The sequence below is a fragment of the Callorhinus ursinus genome, unplaced genomic scaffold, assembly GCF_003265705.2.
Source record: "Callorhinus ursinus isolate GAN/ISIS: 27379988/994484 unplaced genomic scaffold, GSC_fseal_2.0 scaffold21, whole genome shotgun sequence".
Classification (NCBI taxonomy): domain Eukaryota; kingdom Metazoa; phylum Chordata; class Mammalia; order Carnivora; family Otariidae; genus Callorhinus; species Callorhinus ursinus.
Window position 1 is genome coordinate 4,413,812 of NW_027397083.1, and position 24,104 is coordinate 4,437,915.

General features: G+C 37.8%; 1 protein-coding gene, 1 long non-coding RNA gene and 1 other non-coding gene across 4 annotated transcripts in view; 2 read left to right on the top strand and 1 right to left on the bottom strand.

Annotated features, from left to right (window-relative positions):
* CSTPP1 (centriolar satellite-associated tubulin polyglutamylase complex regulator 1) overlaps positions 1–24,104 on the bottom strand; it is a 187,930-nt gene that overhangs the window by 51,020 nt on the left and 112,806 nt on the right. The gene's annotated exons all lie outside the window — the stretch shown is intronic.
* The window catches only part of LOC141374715 (uncharacterized), an 89,965-nt gene continuing 78,341 nt past the window's right edge, over positions 12,481–24,104 (top strand). The window contains exon 1 of the long non-coding RNA XR_012381810.1: positions 12,481–12,645. This is a non-coding gene — a long non-coding RNA (uncharacterized lncRNA). The remainder of the gene's footprint in view (positions 12,646–24,104) is intronic.
* On the top strand, positions 18,551–18,658 carry LOC112829841 (U6 spliceosomal RNA). Its single transcript, XR_003209759.2, has one exon. It is a non-coding gene; the product is annotated as a U6 spliceosomal RNA (small nuclear RNA).

Consider the following 24,104-nt stretch of genomic DNA (forward strand, 5'->3'; position numbering starts at 1 on the left):
TGAAACATTGACTCTTGTGTTACAGAAGAGGCATTTAAATGAAAAGCCATTTCCTACTGGATGGCATAACTCAGGAACAAAGGGAGGGTGGGGCAAGTCCTTTAGAGTCTTGGACATCCCAGCAAGGAAACTAAACTGAAAATCCTCTGGCTTGGACTACTTGAGCATAGAAAGAGAGCCCCACCCAAACCACCATTCACATTGGTTGCAGGAGCTGTCAATGAACTGGAAAGGGCAGTGAGCAGAAATGAGCGTGACCATGCTCCAATCTTGATTTGTTAATGTCAGCAGCATTTGTCTATCTTGTTCTACCATAACTAGTTAAAGAAACAATCCTAGATTCAGGAAAAGGCTAATCTTTTTCATTGGCAGGTGACCAAAGAAAACACATTCTCCAACGAGCAGTATAAAGCAATAAAAACAAGACTGTACTTATCAAACATTTTTATCTGAAGTGCTCAAAACATTTACCAATATTTTACCCAGTTCCCACTTCCCCTTCACCGCTTTCCCCCCAGCTGTGGGAGGAAAAACAAGCTTTTTGTAGGAAGGATGTCTCCTCTGCACATTGATGTAAGTCTGAATACAACTTTAGGAAAAGAACCTCCCAAAGAAGGTGTGGGTGGGGATTCTCCAGGGAGCCAGATCCTCCAAGCACCCTGGTAAAAGCTTTGCTCTACCACTTCAAAGGCAGTGTGGTAAAGTTCCTGTTGGCAGCCATAGATGAAGAGCAATTCTTCATTTGGGCCGGGGTCCAAAAGGGAGAATTCAGAAGGAAGCATAAGAAGGCATTTTCCCATCCAGATATAAGTAAGGAAACAGACCCACTGACTCATTAATCCTTTTTTCTAGAGGTGGTATTATTATCCTGGCTTTATGCTTAATGAACAGTAGTGTGGAAAGTTGTTTAAAATAATTTGCTCAAAGTTATAATGTCTGTGACAAAGAGCGGCATAGACTCCAGGGATCAACTTCAAACAGTGATAGATGTACGTTATCAGAAGAGCCCTTAGAGGTTTGAAAACTAGAAGTGAGTATACTTTTTTTCTTTTACTGGAGAACAGGAATGGGTAGAAAGATCTATAAGGCCAATACACCCAGTACAGTAGTCCAACCTCAGGGGAATAGATTTAAAAAGCAATATTGCAATGCAAGGTTTAAGTAAGCAACAGGGAGTACTATTTGTTCCACAGCTTTGCACAAAACACATAATTAGGTGCTGTCATACTATATTACTGATGGGTCAGACATACTGTAGTGATAGTCAGTGATAGTTGGCCTTAAAATTTTGAGAAATACGGTTAAAAGAAACAAAACAATCATTTCCTTTGCTCCATATTCCAAGTGGTGGGTCTTTCCTGGACACAGATATCTGAAGTCCTACTCTAGACAAGATGCAGAGACTTTTTCCCCACAATAATATGCTGGCCACTGAAGAAGTTCCTTGCTTCATTGGGACATCTAGAAGAAGCCAAAAAGGGCCTCATTCAAGTATTAAGTCTTGTGGATAAGATGATTTGAAATGTTAAATTTGCAATGGCTTGAAGTAGATGCCTTTTATAAAAATTAACTTGAAAGTCCCAATTCGTCTTTAACTTTGGAACCATTTTAATAGTAATCTTATTTTTTTCTGCAGGGCCTTGATATTGCAGAAAAAGCTTAGAATGATACAATTGAGAAGGGATTTTCAAAAAGATGCTTATTAATTTTTATGAGGAAGTCAGACTGAATATCAACTAATCAGTAACCATTTTGAATGAATAGACTTTATAATGAACACATAGGTCATGATAAAAATAATTAGGATAAAAGGAATCTCTATGATTCCATGAAACCAGTTTATAAATTGCTTGAGATAAATCTAGTAAATCTGAATGTGACCTTGGTTTGTCATAGCAAAGGCACCCAATTAATGTTTGCTTCCCTTCACCCTGACTCACACCTCCAGGCAAGAAAGCAATTAAACTTTCGTTAAAAATCAATATTATGAATGTACTTAATGCCACTGAATTGTACATCTATCAGTGATTAAAATGGTAAATTTATTATGTATATTTTACCACAATTTAAAAAAAGATCTGTCTTGTTTTAAAAAATATCCAAATTAAGGGGCTCTCCAATCATTCCTTTATAATAATGTGGTCTAGAAAGTTCCCCAAATTCATCTGTTCATCAGAATCACTTGAGGTGCTTATTAAAGTTTCAGATTCTCTGGCCATACCCCAGACTGGCTATTTGGGAACTACTGGGTCCTAAGGTAGGCTCATGAAGACAGGGTTGGATGCTGTCCATACTGCGGTACAGTGGTGCCAATTCAAGAAACTTACTAACCCTTAGACTTCTTCCCATCTGTGTTTTCTTTTGTTTTTGCTTTTTTCAATTTTTTATTGTGATAAAATATGTAAAACAAAAAATTTACCATCTTAACCAATTTTTTTTAAAAAAGATTTTATTTACTTATTTGAGAGAGAGAGAGCATGAGCAGAAGGGAGGGGCAGAGGGAGAAGGACAAGCAGACTCCCCGCTGAGCAGGGAGCCTGATGTGGGGTTTGACCCTAGGACCCTGGGATCATGACCTGAGCTGAAGGCAGATGCTTAACTGACTGAGCCACCCCGGCGCCTCCATCTTAACCATTTTAAAGTATACAGTTCAGTGGTACTAAGTACATTCACATTGTCATGCAACCTTCACCACCATCCATCTCCAGAGCTCTTTTCATCTTGCCAAACTGAAACTCTAAACCCATTAAACAATAACCTCCCATTCCCACCTTGGCCCTGGCGACCACCATTCTACTTTCTGTCTTTATCATTATGACTACTCCAAGTACCTCGTGTTAGGGGGAATTATATAGTATTTATCTTTTTGCGACTGGCTTATTTCACTCAGCATGATGTCCTCAGGGTTCATCCATGTTGTAGCATATGTCAGAATTTCCTTTGTTTTTAAGGCTGAATAAAATCCCATTGTATGTAGACACCACGGTTTGCTTTTCACTGATCTGCTGATAGACACTTGGGTTGCTTCCACATTTTAGCTACTGTGAATAATGCTGCTATGCACATGGCTATGCAGATATCTCTTTGAGACCCTACCTTCAGTTCTTTTGAATATATACCCAGAGGTGGAATTGCTGACTTAATACCTGGTAATTCTGCTTTTAATCTTCTGAGGAACCACCATACTCTTTCCCATAGTATCTGTACAATTTTACAATCCCACCAACAGCACTCAGGGTTCCAGTTTATCCACATCCTTGCTGACACTTGTTATTTTCTGGTTTTTTTTTTTTTTTTAAGATTTTTTTTTTTTTTTTTACAGAGAGAGATACAGTGAGAGAGGGAACACAAGCAGGGGGAGTGGGAGAGGGAGAAGCAGGCTTCCTGCGGAACAGGGAGCCCGATGCGGGGCTCGATCCCAGGACCTTGGGATCACGACCTGAGCCGAAGGCAGACGCTTAACGACTGAGCCACCCAGGCACCCCTGTTGTTGTTAATAGTAGCCATCCTAATGGGTTTGAAGGGGGTATCTCATTGTAGTTTGGATTTGCATTTCCCTAATGATTAGTGATGTTGAGCATCTTTTCATTGCATCCTTTCATTTCATTCATGGCTGACTGGTGATTTGTAGATCTTCTTAGGAGAAATGTTTGTTCAGGTCCTTTGCCCATTTTTTAATTGGGTTGTGTGTTTTTTTGCGTGTGGTTGAGGTCCTTGTGTTTTAATAGTTGTCAGATTTAATTTACCTAGAAAAGGGTCTGGTTTGAACCTCCGATATAGAAGTCTTTTTTTTTTGAAAATTTTATTTATTTATTTGACAGAGAGATAGAGAGAGACAGAGAGTACAAGCAGGGGGAGGAGCAGAGGGAGAAGGAGAAGCAGGCTCTCTGCTGAGCAGGACCCTGGGATCATGACCTGAACCGAAGGCAGGCACTTAATCGTCTGAGCCATCCAGGCGCCCCATAGAAGTCATTTTTGAGAGATAGATGTTACTGTTCAATTACAGTTCAACAATTATTAAGAGTCCTCTCTGTACCAGACAGTGGGCTAGACATTAGGATTATAGAATTCAATAAGTCAAGGTTTCTGTGCCCAAAGAACTTAAAGTCTAATGGAGAAGACAAACAGCTGATTTCAAAACATGTTGATAATGTAATGACAGGGAGCTGAGAACATACAAGACAAGGTTTAGCTCACTTGGTAGGCTGAAGTAGAGGGATGCTGAGGCAAGGGGTCCCAGAGAAGGTGCTTCCTGCGATAAGCACTGGAGTGGGGGTTTATCCAGGTGAAAAGACAGGGTGGTAGTGCTGGAGGCAAAGCCTAGACCAAGGCATTCTGATGGGAAACAATATGTGAGAGGAGGGAACTACCAGTACTTGAGTTCAGTAAAACTGAAGAGTAGATTCCAAGGCCAGGGGTTGCTAGAAATGAGATTGAAGAGGGAGGCAGAAATCAGGTCACATAAAGCCTTATGAGCTTCGTTCTATAGATGGTTTTAAGTAAAAGAAGAATAGCAGCACAGTTAGATTTTCTTCGTATATAGATCACTTGACTCCAAAGGGAGCAAAATGGATGGGAGACTGTGAAGTTTCAAGTGAGACCTGGGGTAATGATAATGGGAATCAAAGGGAAAGGTCAGGGATCCAAGAACTATTGTAAGGTAGGATCAGTGGGACTTTTTAGCTGACTGCATGTGAAGGGGGAGAAGAAAGGAGGAATCTAGAATGATAAGAGTATAACTCTGAGAACTGATAGGGGGAACCCAAGAGGAGAGGCAGATCCAAGGGTGAGGGTGAGGAGTTCTGTTTCTGATGTGTTGAAATGAGGTAACTGTCAGACACACAAGTAGAGATTGTATGAGCCTGATAGGACCCTGGATGTGTGGGACTGGTGCTCAGGAGCCATTTAGGGCTAGAAATAGAGACTTAGGAGTCATTTGCCTAAGGTAGTGGGAAAAGCCAAAAGACACAAGACTGCCCAGTAACTATAGGTAGTGAGAAGGGTAATGAGCCAAGTATGGAATCTTGGGAAATTCCAACATTTAAGCTGAGGAACAAGGGACAATGGGACGGACTGGTCAGAGAGGGAGGAAGGAAGGGGTAGTGGCAAAAGGGTATAACTTTGAAGCCAAACAATATCAGTTTTAGAATTTCTTCTCCACTACTTCTTGTATGTCCTTGAACAAATTAGTTGTGAGCCCCAGCTTTCCTATTATATAGGGATAATACAGTAATCCCCTCCTTATCTGCATGGGATACATTCCTGGACCCCCAGTGGATGCCTGAAACCGGGGATACTACTGAACTCTATATACGGTTTTTCCTATACATACATATCTATGGTAGAACTTCATTTATAAATTAGGACAGTAAGAGGGCGCCTGGGTGGCTCAGTTGGTTAAGCGACTGCCTTCGGCTCAGGTCATGATCCTGGAGTCCCGGGATCGAGTTCCACATCAGGCTCCCTGCTCAGCAGGGAGTCTGCTTCTCCCTCTGACCCTCCCCCTCTCATGTACTCTCTCTCTCAAATAAATAAATAAATAAAATATTAAAAAAATAAACAAATTAGGACAGTAAGAGATCAACAGTAATTAATAATAAAATGGAACAATTATAACAATAAACTGTAAGAAAAGTTATATCAATGTGGTCTCTCTTTCTTAAAATACCTTATCGTACTGTATTCACCCTTCTTTTTGTCATGATGTGAGATAAGAAAATGCCTACATGGTAAGATGATAAAATGCGATGCAGTGAGGTGAACGGTAGGCAGTGACACAGTGTTGGGCTACTATTGACCTTCTGACTACCTGTTAGAAGGAGGATCTGCTGTTTCCGGATCCCTGTTGATCGTGGGTACCTGAAACTGTGGAAAACAAAACTCCACCTAAGGGGGCACTACTGTCACACCTTGCAGATTGTGATGAGGATTAAGTGTGATACTGTTTAAACTATAACTTGAAAAAAGTGCCTTTCACAATGACTGCCTCACTGTAGGCACACAACAGATGTTATTTCCTTTTTTTGTTAGTCTGGACCTTTTATGTTTCTTTCCCTGTAAGTAACAGGAAGTAGGGTATCCTTAGTTGTTATGTAGTTTTTAGCTTAACCAAGGGTCAAATTGGAGACAGCCTGGTCTCTGCCAATCTACAGTTACTCTAAACTGAAGCCACAAAGATGCAAAAAATTTAGGTTTGCAATAGTAGTCTCTATGTCCTTATAACTACTGCTCTTCTTCTGTGTTATTTCTGTTTTTCCAGGACACTAGTCCTTGGGAGCTGCTCTGCAATGAAAAAAGTGAGCAAATAATAACATATTTGAAATAAGCCAGGAGGAATTCATAGTTGTTAGAGGTGACACCAGGTTCACTTTTGGCTCAAGGAAGATATGGGAGTTTGGTATATGGTAGGTGGTGAAAAGGTGCTGGAATGTCCCAAAATATTAAAATTAGAAAAGAAAAAAATTCTTCATGATTCAAAGATTAGTTTAGCAGAGTTGTTGTTGTTGTTGTTGTTTTAATTTTATTGGAAGCTAAAACATGTATTACATCACCCTGGCAGGCCTGTTTTTAATGATCTGTAAGCTTCAATGAAGCAAGTATCATTTAAGGCTTTGAAGGGAGAGAGAAAAAAGGATGTTTCAAGTCCCTCAAACAATTTACTGCTCCAGTATTTCTAATAATCATGTGAGTATTTTTCCTTTTGACTGGAGAGCAAAGGAAAACAGAAACCTGTGGAAACTGGAGTTGGACAAGAGAACAAAGTTCATAGATGAAATCCTGTCTAATATTGGCAGCTGAAACGAGACTCACCCCTTACGGCCTTTAAAACACTGATCCCGCACAGTCCCTTTTGTTCCCCTTAGTGGTTTTTAAGTGTCACAAAAGGCTCTTCAGGCTGATCTAAACAATCATGGGAAAGTTCTTTCAGGAAAAAGATGCAATGCAACGATTACTGTACTTTGTCATGGTCATACCATTGGTAGGCCATTTCCCTTCAGAGATGTATTTCTCTAATTAGAGTGATGAGCTGAAAACAAAAATTTTTAAGTCAAACAACACAATTAAAATATCTCCAAATAACACAATAGTTTTATTCTTGTGATAATTACCTTCCTTCATTCCAAAATGAAACTATCTTTCTACTATTAGTGTATGGTTAAAAAAGATGACCCTCAGGAACCTATGAAATAGTGCCTGTCATATAGCAGGCACTCAATAAATACTTGCTGAATGAAAGAATGAATACACAGAGCAAAACAAACATCTTCTCTTTATGGACTCTTCTTTTTGTATTAATCTGAGGCTAATTTAGTTCTTGAGAATCACATCATTCTGTTGTTCGAGACTCAATTCAAGTCTCTTGTAGTTTCATTGTTAAGGTGCATGTTATCATGCCTCTTTTTCTTGACCAATTTTTTGGGTGTTTTAAAATTTTTTTTATATTTCTTATTTTATATTTTCCCATTTTAGTTGTAAAATGAGCCTGTTGCCCAAGCCTGGAACCTGTCTAACTGGAACATAGAGGTAAGAGTTACAAACAACAAGATTAGCTTCTCAGTCCCCTTGGCATCCTCTAAATCACCTTTCATGACACTCATTATACTCGTGTTACTTATTCATTCACTCATTTATTTATTCGACAAATATTTACTAAGTCTTAATGTGTGTCAGGCACCATTTTCTATGTGGAGGATATAGCAATGAACAAAAGGGACCAAAATCCCTGCCCCTGTGGTGTTTACATGTGGGTGCAGGGAAAGTCAGGCAAAACAAGAAAAACATGTCATGAAAAACAAAATAGTAGAGGACTTATTCCAGATTACAAGAAACTAAAGAGATGTTACCAAGTACAATGTGTAAACTTTTATTCTATCCTGGTTCAGAAAACAAACAGCTAAATATATTTGAGAACAATTGGGAAATGATAATTTGCACTGGATGTTAGATGATGTTATGGAATTGTTGTTCTTTTTTGGGGTTTTTTAGAGGTGGGGAGGGGCAAGGGGAGACAGAGAGAGAATCTTAAGCAGGTTCCACATCCAGGTCGATCTCATGACCCTGAGATCATGACCTGAGCCAAAATCAAGAGTTGGATGCTTAACTGAGCCACCCAGGCACCCCTGTTGTTCATTTCCTAAATATGATAATAATAACATCAAGGTTATGCAGGATGATAGAAGAATGCCCTTACTCCCAGAGCTATGTCAGGGAAAGGTGTCAGGATTCCTGTAACTTAGTTTCAAATGATCTATCTATTTATCTATCTATCTATCTATCTATCTATCTATCTATCTATCTATCTATCATGTATCGTGCACAAACATAACAAAATGTTAGTGTTTGGTGAATCCAGGTAAAGGACATACAGGTGCCTTTATAATACTCTCATAACTTTCTGGTAGGTTTGAAAATTTTTATAATAAGGAGTGGTAGGAGTGGGGGAAACCGACTGCATTTCTAGTCAGAGATGTGGGTCACAATTAATTAGTTTGACTCTCGTTCCTCGACATTTTTCTGTAAGTGTGTTGATCCCTCATCTAGAAAGACTGCCTTTCATTATATACCTAGCAACACTTTCCCTTTTCCGTTGCAGCCATAGGAAAGGCTGGCATATGGGAGAGCCACAAGATATTCTCTCAAAATATCTCTTTGCTATGGCTTTGTTAAGTTAACATTTAATAGGTGGAGTACAGGGTGCTAGATGGTGAGTCTTGGGTTCAACAGTAGACTTATTCTTTGAAAACACATTAGAAGGTACAATATCATTCCTCCTTAGAAAGGGTATTCCTCATCACCATAAACACTTAGACTAAGATAGTAAACCTGGATGGATGTTCTCAGACCTCACTTTCCTTTTGGCTCTACCACTTACTATTTATTTTTAAGATTTTATTTATTTATTTGAGAGAGAGAGACAGCACACAAGTGGGAAGGAGGGGCAGAGGGAGAGAGAAGCAGACTCCCCACTGGGTCAGGAGCCCGATGTGGGATCATGACCTGAGCTGAAGGCAGATGCTTAACTGACTGAGCCACCCAGGCGCCCCTACCACTTACTATTTAAACAATATCAGACAAATTATTTATCTGCTATGCTTCAATTTCCTTGTCTTTAAACCAGAGATAATAATATTTACTCAAATTGTGGTTGAAAAGATTCAATAGTATAATGTGTGAAAAGATTTAACACAGTTCCTGACACATTTAAATGATGGTTGTTATTATAATTATTTTATTATTCACAGAACAGGATGTGCAAGCTTCATGATGCTAAGTCAGTACATAGTATTTCCAGAGGCCTCTAGTGACCCCTTCTTCTATGAGCATTCTATATAATAAGTAAAGCTTACTCAAATGTCAAAATTTTTTTCCAATTTTAAGCATATTTGACAGAAGTATCTCTAAACTATATCAGAAACTTGTCTTACCAAAAAGATAATAGTGAACATAGTTCCCTTTTGCTTAATCATTCTGGCTTAACATTATGAATATGGCTTACTGTCCTGGAACATAACAGAAAGATATCCTCAAAGAGCAAAAAGATTAATAAAATCATTTATTTGTCCCCTACATGGTAAATGACCTTAAAATACTGCTTTTAATATGGATTTTCTCTTCACTGTTTGGATCTCTAGTGACTCTCTTTTCTGATAACATTTATCATGATTGTTGGTGTGTGGCTGTGATATTGTGATTTATAAAAAATATATTTTTGGTCACTGGGATGACCAAAATATTTTTCTCATATATGTTTGGTCTTTGGGCACAGTTCCTGTCTCACATCTCCCAAAACCCTTGGAATTTCCTAAATGTTGAGAGTGATAAAGTGTCTTTTGTTTGTGAATGAGGTGGCTTTCGAAAGCACAGAAGGATGTGGTTGCCAGGACCAACCTTGTGATTAGAGGGTTGGAACTTTCAGTCCCATCCCCCTACTGCTGGGGAAGAGAGAGGGCCTAGAGATAGAATTCAATTGCCAAAAGCCAATGATTTAATGAACCATGCCTATGTAATGAAACTTTCATAGAACCCAAAAGGGTGGGGTTCTGAGAGCTTCTGGGTTGGTGAACATGTGGAGATTTGGGGAGAATAGTGCAGTTGGAGAGAGCATGGAAGCCCCATGTCCTTTCCCCACAGCTTGTCTTATGTATCTCTTCCATCAGGCTGTTCCAGAGTCATATCCTTTTATAATAAACTAGTAGTCTATTAAGTAAAATGCTTCTCTGAGTTCTGTGAGCTGCCTTAGCAAATTACTCAAACCTGAGGAGGAAGTCCTGGGAACCTCAGATATATAGTTAATTGGTCAGAAGTACAGATAACCACCTGGGCTTGCTACGGGCATCTGAAGTAAGGAGGTGGGGGGCAGGCTTGTAGGCCAGAACCCTTACCCTCTGGAATCGGATGCTCTCTCCAGGTTGATAGTATTGGAATTGGGGTGAACTAAGTTGAATTCTTGGACAACCTGCTGGATCTAAGAATTGCCTTGTGTTGTGTGGGAAGCCACCCCCCTATGTTGGAATTGGGTCCAAGAACCTAATTTAGTGGCTAAGGCTAGCAATACTTTAGACCACTCTCACTACTTTTTTTTTTTTTTAATCTGCAGCTGATGACCTGATCAGTATTTGAAGATTATGCATTTGTAAGACGCTCCCTGTGAAACTCTTAGGAGACTTCCTGCCTCGCCTATGAAGACACATATAAACTCTGTAAACACTGGCTCTTCAGGGACCGTTTTTTACTCACTTCCAAATTAGTGGCTATGTTTTGAACACCTTAGAAGTTTGATTGCTATGTTGGTAAGATATTAAGAGAGTTCAACCATGTCGGACACTAGCCTGAGGATCTGTCTAATGTTTAATGCAAATCAAAACACTAGGAAAAAAAACACTAGAAAATTAATCAGTTTAAGGTGTGACACTATCTTCTATTTAATGATCTTATCTTCTCAAAGTGACCCATTAAATTACACAGTCCACCTGGAGTTGGAGAGTTCTTATGTTTTTGTTTACAATGAACATCAGACAATCCTTGAGGCTAAAGATGGACATTCTACACCCGATGTATACCAATGTATACATAAACAGAGGAAATCTAGATTACCCAGTGATTTAGCCATATTAATTCTTGCTTCGACATTTTTACTGTCAACATTAATTCTCCTGCTTAATTGAGCCCTTTGTTGATAAAATACTTTTTTGTTTGTTGGTTTATTTCCTCCTTGCCCTCAGGGAAGGTATGTGAACAGCAAGTCTTATCTTTGCTGTAGACTGGAGCCTCTGTGTCAGTTTTAGCGGTGGCCCATTCTTTTTTTTTTTTTTTTTAAATGGTATTTATTTATTGATTGATTTTTTGAGGATTTTATTTATTTATTTGATGGAGAGAGACACAGCGAGAGAGGGAACACAAGCAGGGGGAGCGGGAGAGGGAGAAGCAGGCTTCCCGCGGAGCAGGGAGCCCGATGCGGGGCTCGATCCCAGGTCCCTGGGATCATGACCCGAGCCGAAGGCAGATGCTTAACGACTGAGCCACCCAGGTGCCCCTAGCGGTGGCCCATTCTTAATGGAAAGGAGAGCAGGACACTCAGAAAGACAAGCTAGTACATTACACAATTAAAATTTGATGAATACTCAGATGAGCCATACCTACATTTAAGTATAAGTATAAAATCCTTAATAAAATCAAACAAAATCAATTTTTGGATTAACTGTCATTCAAATTATCCATGTCACTGGTATTTGCAGGCTGCCTATGCGTTTTAGGTTCACCCATTAAGTATTACTAAATTGTATTTTTATTAGTACTGTTCTTAAGGCAACATAGTCCATTCATTTTAATTTACAAAACGGATGTAATGAATTACAGCGATATATAATGCTTCTTTCTCTGTATTTTCCAGGAATCTGAAGAATCATGAGTTTTTTTTTTTTTTGTCCTGCCCACAAGGGCTTTATAGTAAAGAGCACACGTATTAGGTATATACTAATAACAGTTTAATAACAAGTGTCATTTACGGGGTACCTACTGTTAAGCACTGTAGAGAGTACTTTTTATACTGTGGTGGTTTTAAGATATGTCCACAAAATCTCCTGATACTCCCTTCTCTTCAAAAGGTGGATCCTAGGGACGCCTGGGTGGCTTAGTCAGTTAAATGTCTGCCTTCGGCTCAGGTCATGATCTCAGGGTCCTGGGATCGAGTCCCACATCAGACTCCCTGCTTAGCGAGGAGCCTGCTTCTCCCTCTGCCTGCCACTCCCCCTGCTTGTGCTTTCTCTCTCTCTCCCTAATAAATAAATAAAATCTTTAAAAAAACAAAACAAAAGGTGGATCCTAATTCCCTTTCCTTCAGTATGGGCTAAACTTAGGGACTCACTTCTAAGGGACAGAATAAAATGAAAGTGACAGTATGTGACTTCAGAGACTGGGTCATAAAAGGCACTGTGGCTTCCTGCTTGCTCTCTCTTTCTCTGAGATCACTTTTTCTGGGGAAGCCACTGCCATAATCATGAGGAACATGTGAACTACCGAGGCCTCCTGCCAGCAGTGACACAAGTGAGCTTAGGAGTCCCATTCAAGCTAGCCTTCAGATGACTGCAGCCCCAACCTAAGTCTTGATTTCAAGCTTATGAGGGACCTTGAGCCAGAACCATCCAAGTAAGTTGCTCCTGCGTTCCTGATGCTTAGAAACTGTGTGAAATAATGTTTATTGTGTTAAGGCTCTAAGGTTTGGGGTAATTTATTACATAGCAATAGATAACTAATACATACACACACATATATATTTTATTCTCACAACCACCATGGATAAGTGGTATTCTGAGAAAACAAAGCCTTAGGTGGTTACTTAACTAACTCAAGGCCACACAGGTATTTGGTTGCAGACCCATGATACCATGCCCATATTTGCTCCACTATATTATACTATCTCTTTTCAGGTCCTATTTCTTTCAGGCAGCTTATTAGCTATCTCTCTCAACTTGCATTAGCTTGCCATCAATGTCCTCATTCAAACAATGGATTAGGGGGAAAAAAAGAATGGCTAAGGATGTAGTCCAAAATTACACTTCTGGAGATGTCCCTTTAGGATGATATGAACCCATTAATTAGCACATTTTTGGTATGACTGTTCAACCAATTATTTATCATCCATGCTATATTCCTTCTGCTTATTCACAAGGATATCATGGAGATGTTATCAAGGTCCTCCCGAAATTCAAATAAACTAAACGAATATAAAAAATATAGCCATACTAAGTACAGCTTTCTCCCAATTTACCAGTCTAGTAATCCCTTCAAAAAGGGAATAAGTTTGCATTGACTATTTCATTTCCTCCTCCTTCAGTATTATGGCCATTACCATCAAGCATCACCACTCCCATCACTTCACAATTATCACTGATTTTGATAAATAACCATTTTAGACACATTATTTGGTTTAAACCTCAGGACTACCCTATGAAATAGGTTGTTCTCTTATTATTTCTACTTTACCAATAGGGAAATTTGGCTTATAGAAATTAAATAACTTGACCAATGTCATTTTACCAAGAGGTGAAAGAGCTGGGGTTGAAAGCAGACCTTCCTTACCCAAGTGTGGCCTCTCTTTCTTTCCCTTTCCCCTCTTTTCTTCTTCTCTCTTCTCCCCTCCCCTCATCCCCTCCCCCTACTTCTTCAATAAACTCTGATAGGTTTACAGTTACCACAGCTTCCTTTCCTGAATATCTACAGATATTTATTCATTTTAATAAACAGTTAAAGAATCTCACACCAACCTTCAGTCTGCTGAAATGACCTTCTGAATATTAGTTCCCTGACTCCAATCTTTGGAGCTTCTCTCCCCCCCCGACCCCTCCCCATAATGGACACAATTTCCACTTTCTAAAGACTGCCAGCAGTGGTTCAGCCAGCTTATCTACTAGGTCTCTGTACCCTGGAATGTAAATTAGATCCAGAAACTTGAGTTCATTTAAAGCAGTTAGGTGATCTCTTACAATTCCAGTCATGTTTGATTTCATTCCCTGGAACTACTGTTCATTCTATCTTTTCCAGTCCAAACAGCATCCTCTTTAGGGATGCCTGGGTGGCTCAGTCGGTTAAGCATCTGCCTTCAACTCAGGTCATGATCCCAGGGTCCTAGGATCGAGTCCTGCATTGGGCTCCTTGCTCAGTGGGGAGTCTGCTTCTCCCTCTGCCTGCTGCTCCCACTGCTTGTGCTCTGTCTCCCTCTCTCTCTGACAAATAAATAAAAAAAACCTTAAAAAAACAAATTAAAAAAGCCAAACAAACAGCATCCTCTTTGAGAAGACTAAATCAAAATAGGAGGTGAATGCTGTTTTCTTATTCATTCATTAATAGTATACCATCCACCTAGGCTTCATTGTTCTTTTTGCTACAATGTAATTTTTAAAAGTTTTATTTATTTAAGTAATCTCTACACCCAATGTGGGGCACAAGCTCAAGACCTTGAGATCAAGAGTTGCATGCTCCACTGACCGAGCCAGCCCAGCACCCTGCTGCAATGTAATTTTTTAATAAGGAAGACTTTTATATATGCACCACTATGTTTATTGCAACATTTAAAATTTTTTAATTTAAATTCAAGTAATTAACATATAATGTATTACTGGTTTCAGAGGTAGAGGTTAGTGATTCATCAGTCTTACATAATACCCAGTGCTCATTATATCACATGCCTTCCTTAATGTCTATCACCCAGTTACTCCATCCCCCTACTCACCTCCCCTATTGCAACATAATTTACAATAGCCAAGATGTGGAAGCAACTTAAGTGTCTATTGATAAATGCATGGATAAAGAAGATGTGGTATACGAGTGTATGTATATATATGTATCAGATATGTACATAATGGAATATTGCACAGCCATAAAAAAGGATGGGCTCTCGCCATTTGCAACAACATGGATGGGACTCGATCCTGGGACTCCAGGATCATGACCTGAGCCGAAGGCAGTCGCTTAACCAACTGAGCCACCCAGGCGCCCCCTAGATGGTATTATGCTAAGTGAAATAAGTCAGACTGAGAAAGAGAAATGCCATATTATTTTGCTCATATGTGGAATTTAAAAAACAAAACAAATTAATAAAAAAACAAAATGCAGGGGCGCCTGGGTGGCTCAGATGGTTAAGCGTCTGCCTTCGGCTCAGGTCATGATCCCAGAGTCCTAGGATTGAGCCTACATCAGGCTCCCTGCTCAGCGGGAAGCCTGTTTCTCCCTTTCCTTCTCCTGCTCCCCCTGCTTGAGCTCTCTTGCTCTCTCTGTTGAATAAATAAATAAAATCTTAAAAAAAAATACAGAATCAGATCTATAAATACAGAGAACAAACTGATATTTGCCAGAGGGGAGGGAGGCAGGAAGATGGGAAAAATGGGTGAAGGGGAGTGGGAGATACAGACCTCCAGTTATGGAATGAATAAGTCATTGGAATAAAAGGTATATCATAGAATATAGTCAATTATATTGTAATAGTTTTATAGTGACAGATGATAAGTACACTTGTGGTGAGCCTAGCAAAACATACAGAGATATCGAATCACTCTGTTGTATACCTGAAACTAATGTAACACATGTGTCCACCATAATCAAATAAAAAATTAAAATTAAAAGGAAGAGTTTTAGCTTTTTTAAAAAAGATTTTATTTATTTATATGAGAGAGAGCACGAGTACATGGGGCTCAATCCCAGGACCCTGAGATCATGACCTGAACTGAAGTCAGATACTTAACCCGTGAGTCACCCAGGCACCCCAAAGGAAGACCTTTTATATTGTCTTCAGTATTTTGCCACAAAAATTCTCAGTTTTTCTAGTCTCTTATTTTCCCTTTAATTTAATACAATTCAGTAAATATTCATTTATACATGCTTTGATCCAGGCACTTGGCTAGATGCTAAGAACATAGAAGTAAGCAAAACAGATAAATGCTCTCACAGAGCTTATAGTCCAATAAGAAAGGCAGAATTTAAGGTAACAATTGTATGTATGAGAAGTGTTAGGAATAGAGTGTATAAGAAGCATATTAAACCTGTGGAAAGAGCCAAGATGTCCATTGACAGATGAATGGATAAAGAAAATGTGATATATATATATATATATATATACACACAATGGAATATTATGCAGCCATCAAAAGGAATGAGATCTTGCCATTTGCAATGACGTGGATGGAACTGGAGGGTGTTATGCTGAGTGAAATAAGTCAATCAGAGAAAGACATGTATCATATGACCTCACTGATATGAGGAATTCTTAATCTCAGGAAACAAACTGAGGGTTGCTGGAGTGGTGGGGGGGGTGGGAGGGATGGGGTGCCTGGGTGATAGACATTGGGGAGGGTATGTGCTATGGTGAGCGCTGTGAATTGTGCAAGACTGTTGAATCACAGATCTGTACCTCTGAAACAAATAATGCAATATATGTTAAGAAAAAAAAAAGAAGAAGAAGAAGATAGCAGGAGGGGAAGAATGAAGGGGAGTAAATTGGAGGGGGAGATGAACCATGAGAAACGATGAACTCTGAAAAACAAACTGAGGGTTCTAGAGGGGAGGGGGGTGGGGGGATGGGTTAGCCTGGTGATGGGTATTAAAGAGGCCACGTTCTGCATGGAGCACTGGGTGTTATGCACAAACAATGAATCATGGAACACTACATCAAAAACTAATGATGTAATGTATGGTGATTAACATAACAATAAAAAAGAATAAAAAAGCATATTAAACCTAATTTAAAAGTTCAAGTCTTCTTAGAAAAAGAAGCACTTAAAAAAATATTACCAATTATATATAAACTCTTTAGGAAAAGACAGGAGGATATACTTCCAAACTCACTTTATTGGGCCAGAATAATCCTGACTCTCAAACTTACAAGAAGAGAAAACTGTAGCCTAAAATACCTCATGCAGATAGATACAAAAATCATTAACAAAATGTTAAAGGAATCCAATGACATATGAAAATGATAATAAATCATGACTAGGGTGGATTTACCCATATGAACAGCACAAAAGAGAAAAATCATATGTCACTCGATAGATTCAGAAAAATAATAAAAAATTGAATACCAATTTACAATAAAAATTCTCACCAACTAAGAATAAAAGTAAACTTCCTCAACCGAATAAAGGGCATCCATGAAAAACCTCCTATTTAATTCTAAAGACTGGAAACTTTCTGGCCAAAGCAAGGTTATCTGCTCTTACCACTTCTTTTTAATATTGTAATGAGGTCCTACTCTGTGCAATAAAGAAAGAAAAAAGAAAGACCTCTACAGAGATTGGAAAGGAAGAAGTAAAACTGCCTCTATTTGCATATGACATGATTTTGCATGCAGAAAATTCTAAGGAATCTACAAAGAAACTATGAGAACTAATAAGTGAATTTAGCCAAGTCACAGGATACAAGAGGAATATACAAAAGCAATTATATTTCCAAAGTCTTGCAATAAAAAATTGGTAAAGAAAATAACTTTAAACAATTATACTATTTATAATATTAGCAAAAAACATGAAATATTTAGGGATAAATTCAACAAAATGTATAAGATCCATATATTAAACACTATAATGCATTGCTGAGAGAAATATAGGAAGACCTAAGGAAAAATGTACTATGTCCATGGATTGGAAGATTCAATATTAAAAAGTGAACAATTCTCCCCAAATTGATCTACAGAGTCTTCAAATCTCAATCAAATTCTTCTCAGGATTTCTTTTCTTTTCTTTCTGTCTGTCTTTCTTGTTGTAGAAATTGACAAGTTTATTCTAAAAGTTATATGGAAATGCAAGGGACCCCTAATGACCAAAACAATAATGGAAAAGCAAAAGCTAAAGTGCATACACTACCTTACTATAAAGCTAAATTAATCAAGACTAAAGTTTAACGAATAGATCAATAGAACAGAATAGAAAATCTAGAAATGCACCCACATATATAAAGTCAACTAACTTTTTTTTTTAACAAAGGAACAAAAACAATTAAGTGAGAAAAGTAAAGTCTTTTCAACAAATGGTGCTGGAATAAACAACTAGCTATCCAGATGGTACAAAAAAGAAACTTGACCTCAACCTCAAACCACCCACAAAAATTGATTCAAGATGGATTATAGACCTAAACATAAAAGCTAGATTTCTAATGCTTTCAGAAGAAAATGTAGGGTAATACTGTCACAAACTTAGGGTAGGCAAAGATTTTTAAAAACTGGACCCAGAAGGCACTAACCATAAAAGAAAAAATTGATCAAATGGACTTTAAAAACTTCGGCTCAATGAAAGACACCATTAAGGGAAAAAACAAGCCAAAGAATAGTAGAAGTATTTGCAATATGCATATTTGACTTGCAACCAGAATACATAAAGAACTCCTACCACTCAGTAATTAAAACAACCTACCCAAAACTGAGCAAAAGATTTCAAAAGGCACTTCATAAAGAAAATGGCCAATAAACAATTAAAAAGTGTTCAAATTCATTAATCATCAGGGAAATACAAATTAAAACCACAATGAGATACCACTGCATACTCACTAGAAAAGCTAAAATTAAAAAGTCTTTGCTCACTTCAGCAACACATATATTAAAATTGGTATGACACAGAGATTAGCATGGCCCCTGTGCAAGGATGACACGCAAATTTGTGAAGTGTTCCATATTTTAAAAAATAACCTTATAGTGATAATCATTTCACAATATTTACATATATCAAATCACCACATTGTACATCTTAAATTTAAACAATGTGACATGTCAATTATATCTCAATAAAGCTAAGGGAGAAAAGAAGACTGAAAACACCAATGTTACCTAGGATGTGTTAACAATAGGGATTTTTCAGACATTGTTGGTAAGCATGTAAAAGAGTACAACCACTCCGGAAAAAGTCTGCCACCAATTCCACCCTTAGATATTTACCCAAGAGAAATAAAAACATATGTCCACGAAGTTCAGCATCCTTTCATGAAAAAACTCAGAACAAATTGGGTATAGAAGGGAATGTACTTCGACAAAATAAAGGCCATTTATGGCCTGCAGCTAACATACTCAATGGTGAAAAGACTGAAGGCTCTCCCTCTAAGATTAGGAACAAGACCATGCCTTTTCAACATAGCACTGGAAGTCCTAGCCAGAGAAATTAGGCAAGAAAAAGAAATGGACACTATCCAAATTGGAAAGGAAGAAGTAAAACTGTTTCTGTTTGTAGATGATATCACCTTATATAGGAAATCTTTTTAAAAAAAATCCATGAAGGGGCACCTGAATGGTTCAGTTGGTTAAGTGTCTGCCTTCGGCTCAAATCATGATCTCAGGGTCCTGGGATAGAGCCCGAGTCAGGCTCCCTGTTCAGCGGGGAGTCTGCTTCTCCCTCTCTCTCTGCCCCTGCTCGTGTGTGCTCTCTCTCTTGCTCACTCTCTCTCTCAAATAAATAAAATCTTTAAAAAAAATAAAAAAATTAAAAATATTAAAAATCTGTCAAAAAACTGTTAGAACTAATAAATGAGTTCAGTTAAGATGCAGGATACAAAATCAATATATAAAATTCAGTTGCATTTTTATACACTAACAACAAACTATCTGAAAAAGAAATAAAGAAAACAATCCCATTTACAATAGTATCAAACACAATAAAATACTTAGGAATAAATTTAATCAAAGAGGTGAAAAATCTATATACTGAAAACTGTAAGACTTTGATGAAAAAAATTGAAGAAGATACAAACAAATGGAAAGATATCTGTGTTCGTGAGTTGGAAGAATTAATATTGTTAAAATGTTCCTATTCCTCAAAGCTATCTATAGATTTAATGTAGTCCCTATCAACATTCCAAAGGAATTTTTTACAGCAATAGAAAAAAAAATCCTAAAATTAATATGAAACCACAAAGACCCTGAATAGCTAAATCAATCCTAAGAAAGAACAGAGCAGGAGATATCACACTTCCTGATTTCAAACTATATTACAAAGTTACAACATAATCAAAACAGTACGGTACTGGCATAAAAACATTTACACAGACCAATGGAACAGAATCAAGAGCCTAGAAATAAACCTATGTGTATATAGTGAACTAATATTTGACAAGAGAGCCAACAATACTCATTGGAGAATGGATAGTCTCTCCAATAAATGGTGCTGAGAAAACAGGATATTCAGGCAAAAGAATGAAATTGGACCCCTATCTTACACCACTTACAAAAGTTAACTTGAAATGGATTAAGGACTTAAATGTAAGGCCTGAAACTGTAAAACTCCTAGAAGAAAACATAGGGGAAAAGCTTCTTGACATTGGTCTTGGAAATGATTTTTTGGATGTGATACCAAAAGCACAAGCAACAAAAGCAAAAATAAATAAGTGGGACTACATCAAACTCAAAAGCTTCTGCACTGCAAAAGAAACGGTCAACAAAATGAAAAGATAACCTACAGAATGAGAGAAAATATTTGCAAACCATATATCTGATAAGTCATCAATATCCAAGATATATAAGGAACTCATACAACTCAATAGCAAAAAACCCAAATAATCCAATTAAAAAATGGGCAGAGGACCTGAATAGATATTTTCCCAAAGAAGAGATATTAATGGCCAACAGATAGATGAAAAGATGGTCAACATCATTAATTATCAGGGAAATGCAAGTCAAAACCACAATGAGGTATCACCTCACATCTATAAAAATTATTATTAAAAAAAAAAAAAGAGGTAACAAGTGTCAGCAGAATGTGGAGCAAAGGAAACCCTTGTGTTGGGGAGAATGTAAATTGGTACAGTCATTCTGGAAAACAGTATGAAGTTCTTTAAAAAGTTAAAAATAGAACTACCAGGGGCGCCTGGGTGGCTCAGTCGTTAAGCGTCTGCCTTTGGCTCAGGTCATGATCCCAAGGTCCTGGGATTGAGCCCCGCATCAGGCTCCCTGCTCAGGGGGAAGCCTGCTTCTCCCTCTCCCACTCCCCCTGCTTGTGTTCCCTCTGTCTCTGTGTCTCTCTCTGTCAAATAAATAAATAAAATCTTTAAAAAAAAAATAGAACTACCAAACAATCCAGCAATCCCATATTTGGGTATATATCCGTAAGAAATGAAATCACTATCTCAAAGATATATCTGGACTTCCATGTTCATTACAGTATTATTCACAATAGTCAAGTCAGGAACAACCTAAGTGTTGATGTATGAATGGATAAAGAAAATATGGTATATGTATATAGTGAAATACAATTCAGCTATAAAAGAGAAGGAAATCCTGCCTTCTACAACAATATGGCTGGACCTTGGAGACATTATACTAAGTGAAATAAGTCAGACAGAGAAAGACAAAGGCTGTATGATCTCAAATTATATATGGAATCTAAAAAAGCCAAACTCATTGAAATTCAGAGTAGAATTGTGGTTGCCAAGAATGGGGGTGGTAGAAATGGGGAGATGTTGGTCAAAGGGTACAAACTTCTAGTTATAAGATGAATAAGTTCTGGGGATGTAATGTACAGTGTGATGAATATACTTAACAATACTATATTATATACTTAAGAGTTGCTAAATCTTAAATGTTTTCACCACCAAAAACAACAACAAATCCCCCCCACAAAAAAAAAAACCACACAGGTAATTATGTGAGGTAATAGAGGTGTTAACCTTATTGTGGTGATCATTTTGCAATATACATATGTATAAATCATCACTTTATACACCTTAAACTTATATAATGTTACATGTCAATTATATCACAATAAAGCTGGGGAAAAATATATGCACAAAACGAGTTGTAGACAAATGTTCTTAGAGACTTTATTCATAGTAGCCAAAACCACATAATTCACATGTTGATTAACAGGTGAACAAAAAACACATTGTGCTATATTCATATAATGGAATACTACTCAGCAATTAAAAGGAACAAACGTGCTGGTACATACCACAATATAGATGAACATTTCTCCAAAGAAGATACACAAATGACCAATATGCACATGAAAGATGTTTAACATCATTAGTCATCAGATAAATATAAATTAAAAGCATAATGAGATACCACTTCATACCCACTAGGATGCCGAAAATAAAAAAGACAGATGATATCAAGTGTTGGCAAGAATGTGGAGAAACTATAACCCGTGCATTGCTGGTGGGAATGTAAAATAATGCAGCTACTTCGGAAAACAAGCATTTCCTCACAAAGTTACACAAAGAATTACCATATGACCCAGCATTCCACTCCTAGGTATACACCCAAGAGAAATGAAAACATATGTTCACACTTGAATGCAGATGTTCATTGCAGCATTATTCATAATAGCCAAAAAGAAGAAACAACCCAGACGTCTGTCTCTGGATGAGTGGATAGCAAATGTGGTACACCCATATGATGGAATATTATTTGGCCATAGAAAAGTAATGAGGTATGCATCCGATACACACTATACATGGATGAACCTTGAAACCATTATTTTAAGTGAAAAAACCAGACACAGAAGCCCACACATTGTATGATTCCATCTATGCGAAATGTCCAGAATAGGCAAATCCAAAGAGACAGAAAGTAAATTAGGGGCTATAAGTGAGTGGGTGGGGGAAAAGTAGTAGGTAGTTAGTAACTAGAGTTACTGCTAATAAGTATGGGTTTTTTTGGGGGGGCAGGGGGAGTTGGTGATGAAAATGTTCTAAAATTGGTCGCACAACTGTGTATGAATACACTAAAAACCACTTTATTGTACATTTCAAATAGAATTTGGGGGCATCTGGTTGGCTCAGTCGGTAGAGCATGCAACTCTCAATCTCAAGGTTGTGAGTTCAAGCCCTATGTTGGGCATGGAGCCTACTTTAAAAAAATTAAAAAATAGGGGCGCCTGGGTGTCACAGTTGGTTAAGTGTCTGACTCTTGGTTTTGGCTCATGTTGTGATCTCAGGGTCATGAGATCGAGCCTGGCGTCAGGTTCTGTGCTCAGCATGGAGTCTGCTTCAGATTCTCTCTCCCTCTCCCTCTGCCCCTCCCACTTGTGCTCTCTTGCTCTCTCTAAAATAAATAAATAAATAAATTTTATGGCATTCAATTATATCTCAAGCTATTATTTAAAAAAATTTTAAAGAACCATTTATACAATCCTTTTCTGTGAGTTTTCTGTTCATTTCCTTCATTAAATTTTCTACAGAATTTTTAGTATTTTTCTTATATTCATTTATTTGAAAGAGAGAGAGAGAGAAAGAGAGAAAGAAAGCATGAGCAGGGGGAAGGGGCAGAGGGAGAGGCAGAAGCAGACTCCACACTGAGCAGGAAGCCGGACTCAATACTTGATCCCAGGACCCTCGGATCATGACCTGAGCCGAAAGCATTCACTTAACGGACTGAGCCACCCAGGCACCCAAATTTTTAGTATTTCTATAACTTATTTTTAGGAACTCTGTATGTATGTAAGGAAATATCTCTCCCTATTTGCTGTTAATCTTTTGTTTTTATATATAGGGTTTTTTTGGTCAAACAGATTTTTCATCCTTTTTTATCTAATGAAATACATCAATAGTTTCTTTTATGACTTCCAGGTTTTTTGTCATTCATATTTAGAAAGGCTTTTCTCTCTGTGAGATTATAAAAACATTTTCCTGTGGTTTCTTTGAGTGCATTTATGGTTTCAATTTTTACATTGAAATTTTTGATCCATCTGGAATTTATTTTCATATAAGGTGTGAGGAAGGAATCAACTTTTTTAAAGATGGCTACTAGTTGTGCTCATTGATTTAAAATGCTCTCCCTCCTCCAACATAGGTTAGTACCATTTTCATATTTGGGTCAGTTGGGGGCTTCTCCATTCTGGTCCATTGATTTTTACTTATCTATTCATGTGCCAATAATGAATGTTTGTATAGAATAGTGATGAAGAGCATGTATATTGGAGCCAACCTTCTGAGTTTAAATTCAACCTCTGCAACTTATTGGCTCTGTGAGTTTGAGCAAGTTCATCATAATGGGCTGTTGTGAGGATTAAATGAGTTATTTTATCTAAAGTGCTTAGAACAGTACCTGGGACATAGTGTTTTGTATTAGCTATTTTATTAATAAAATTTTATAGCCTTATAATAGATTCTAAAACTGGTGGAGCTAGTGCCCCACTATT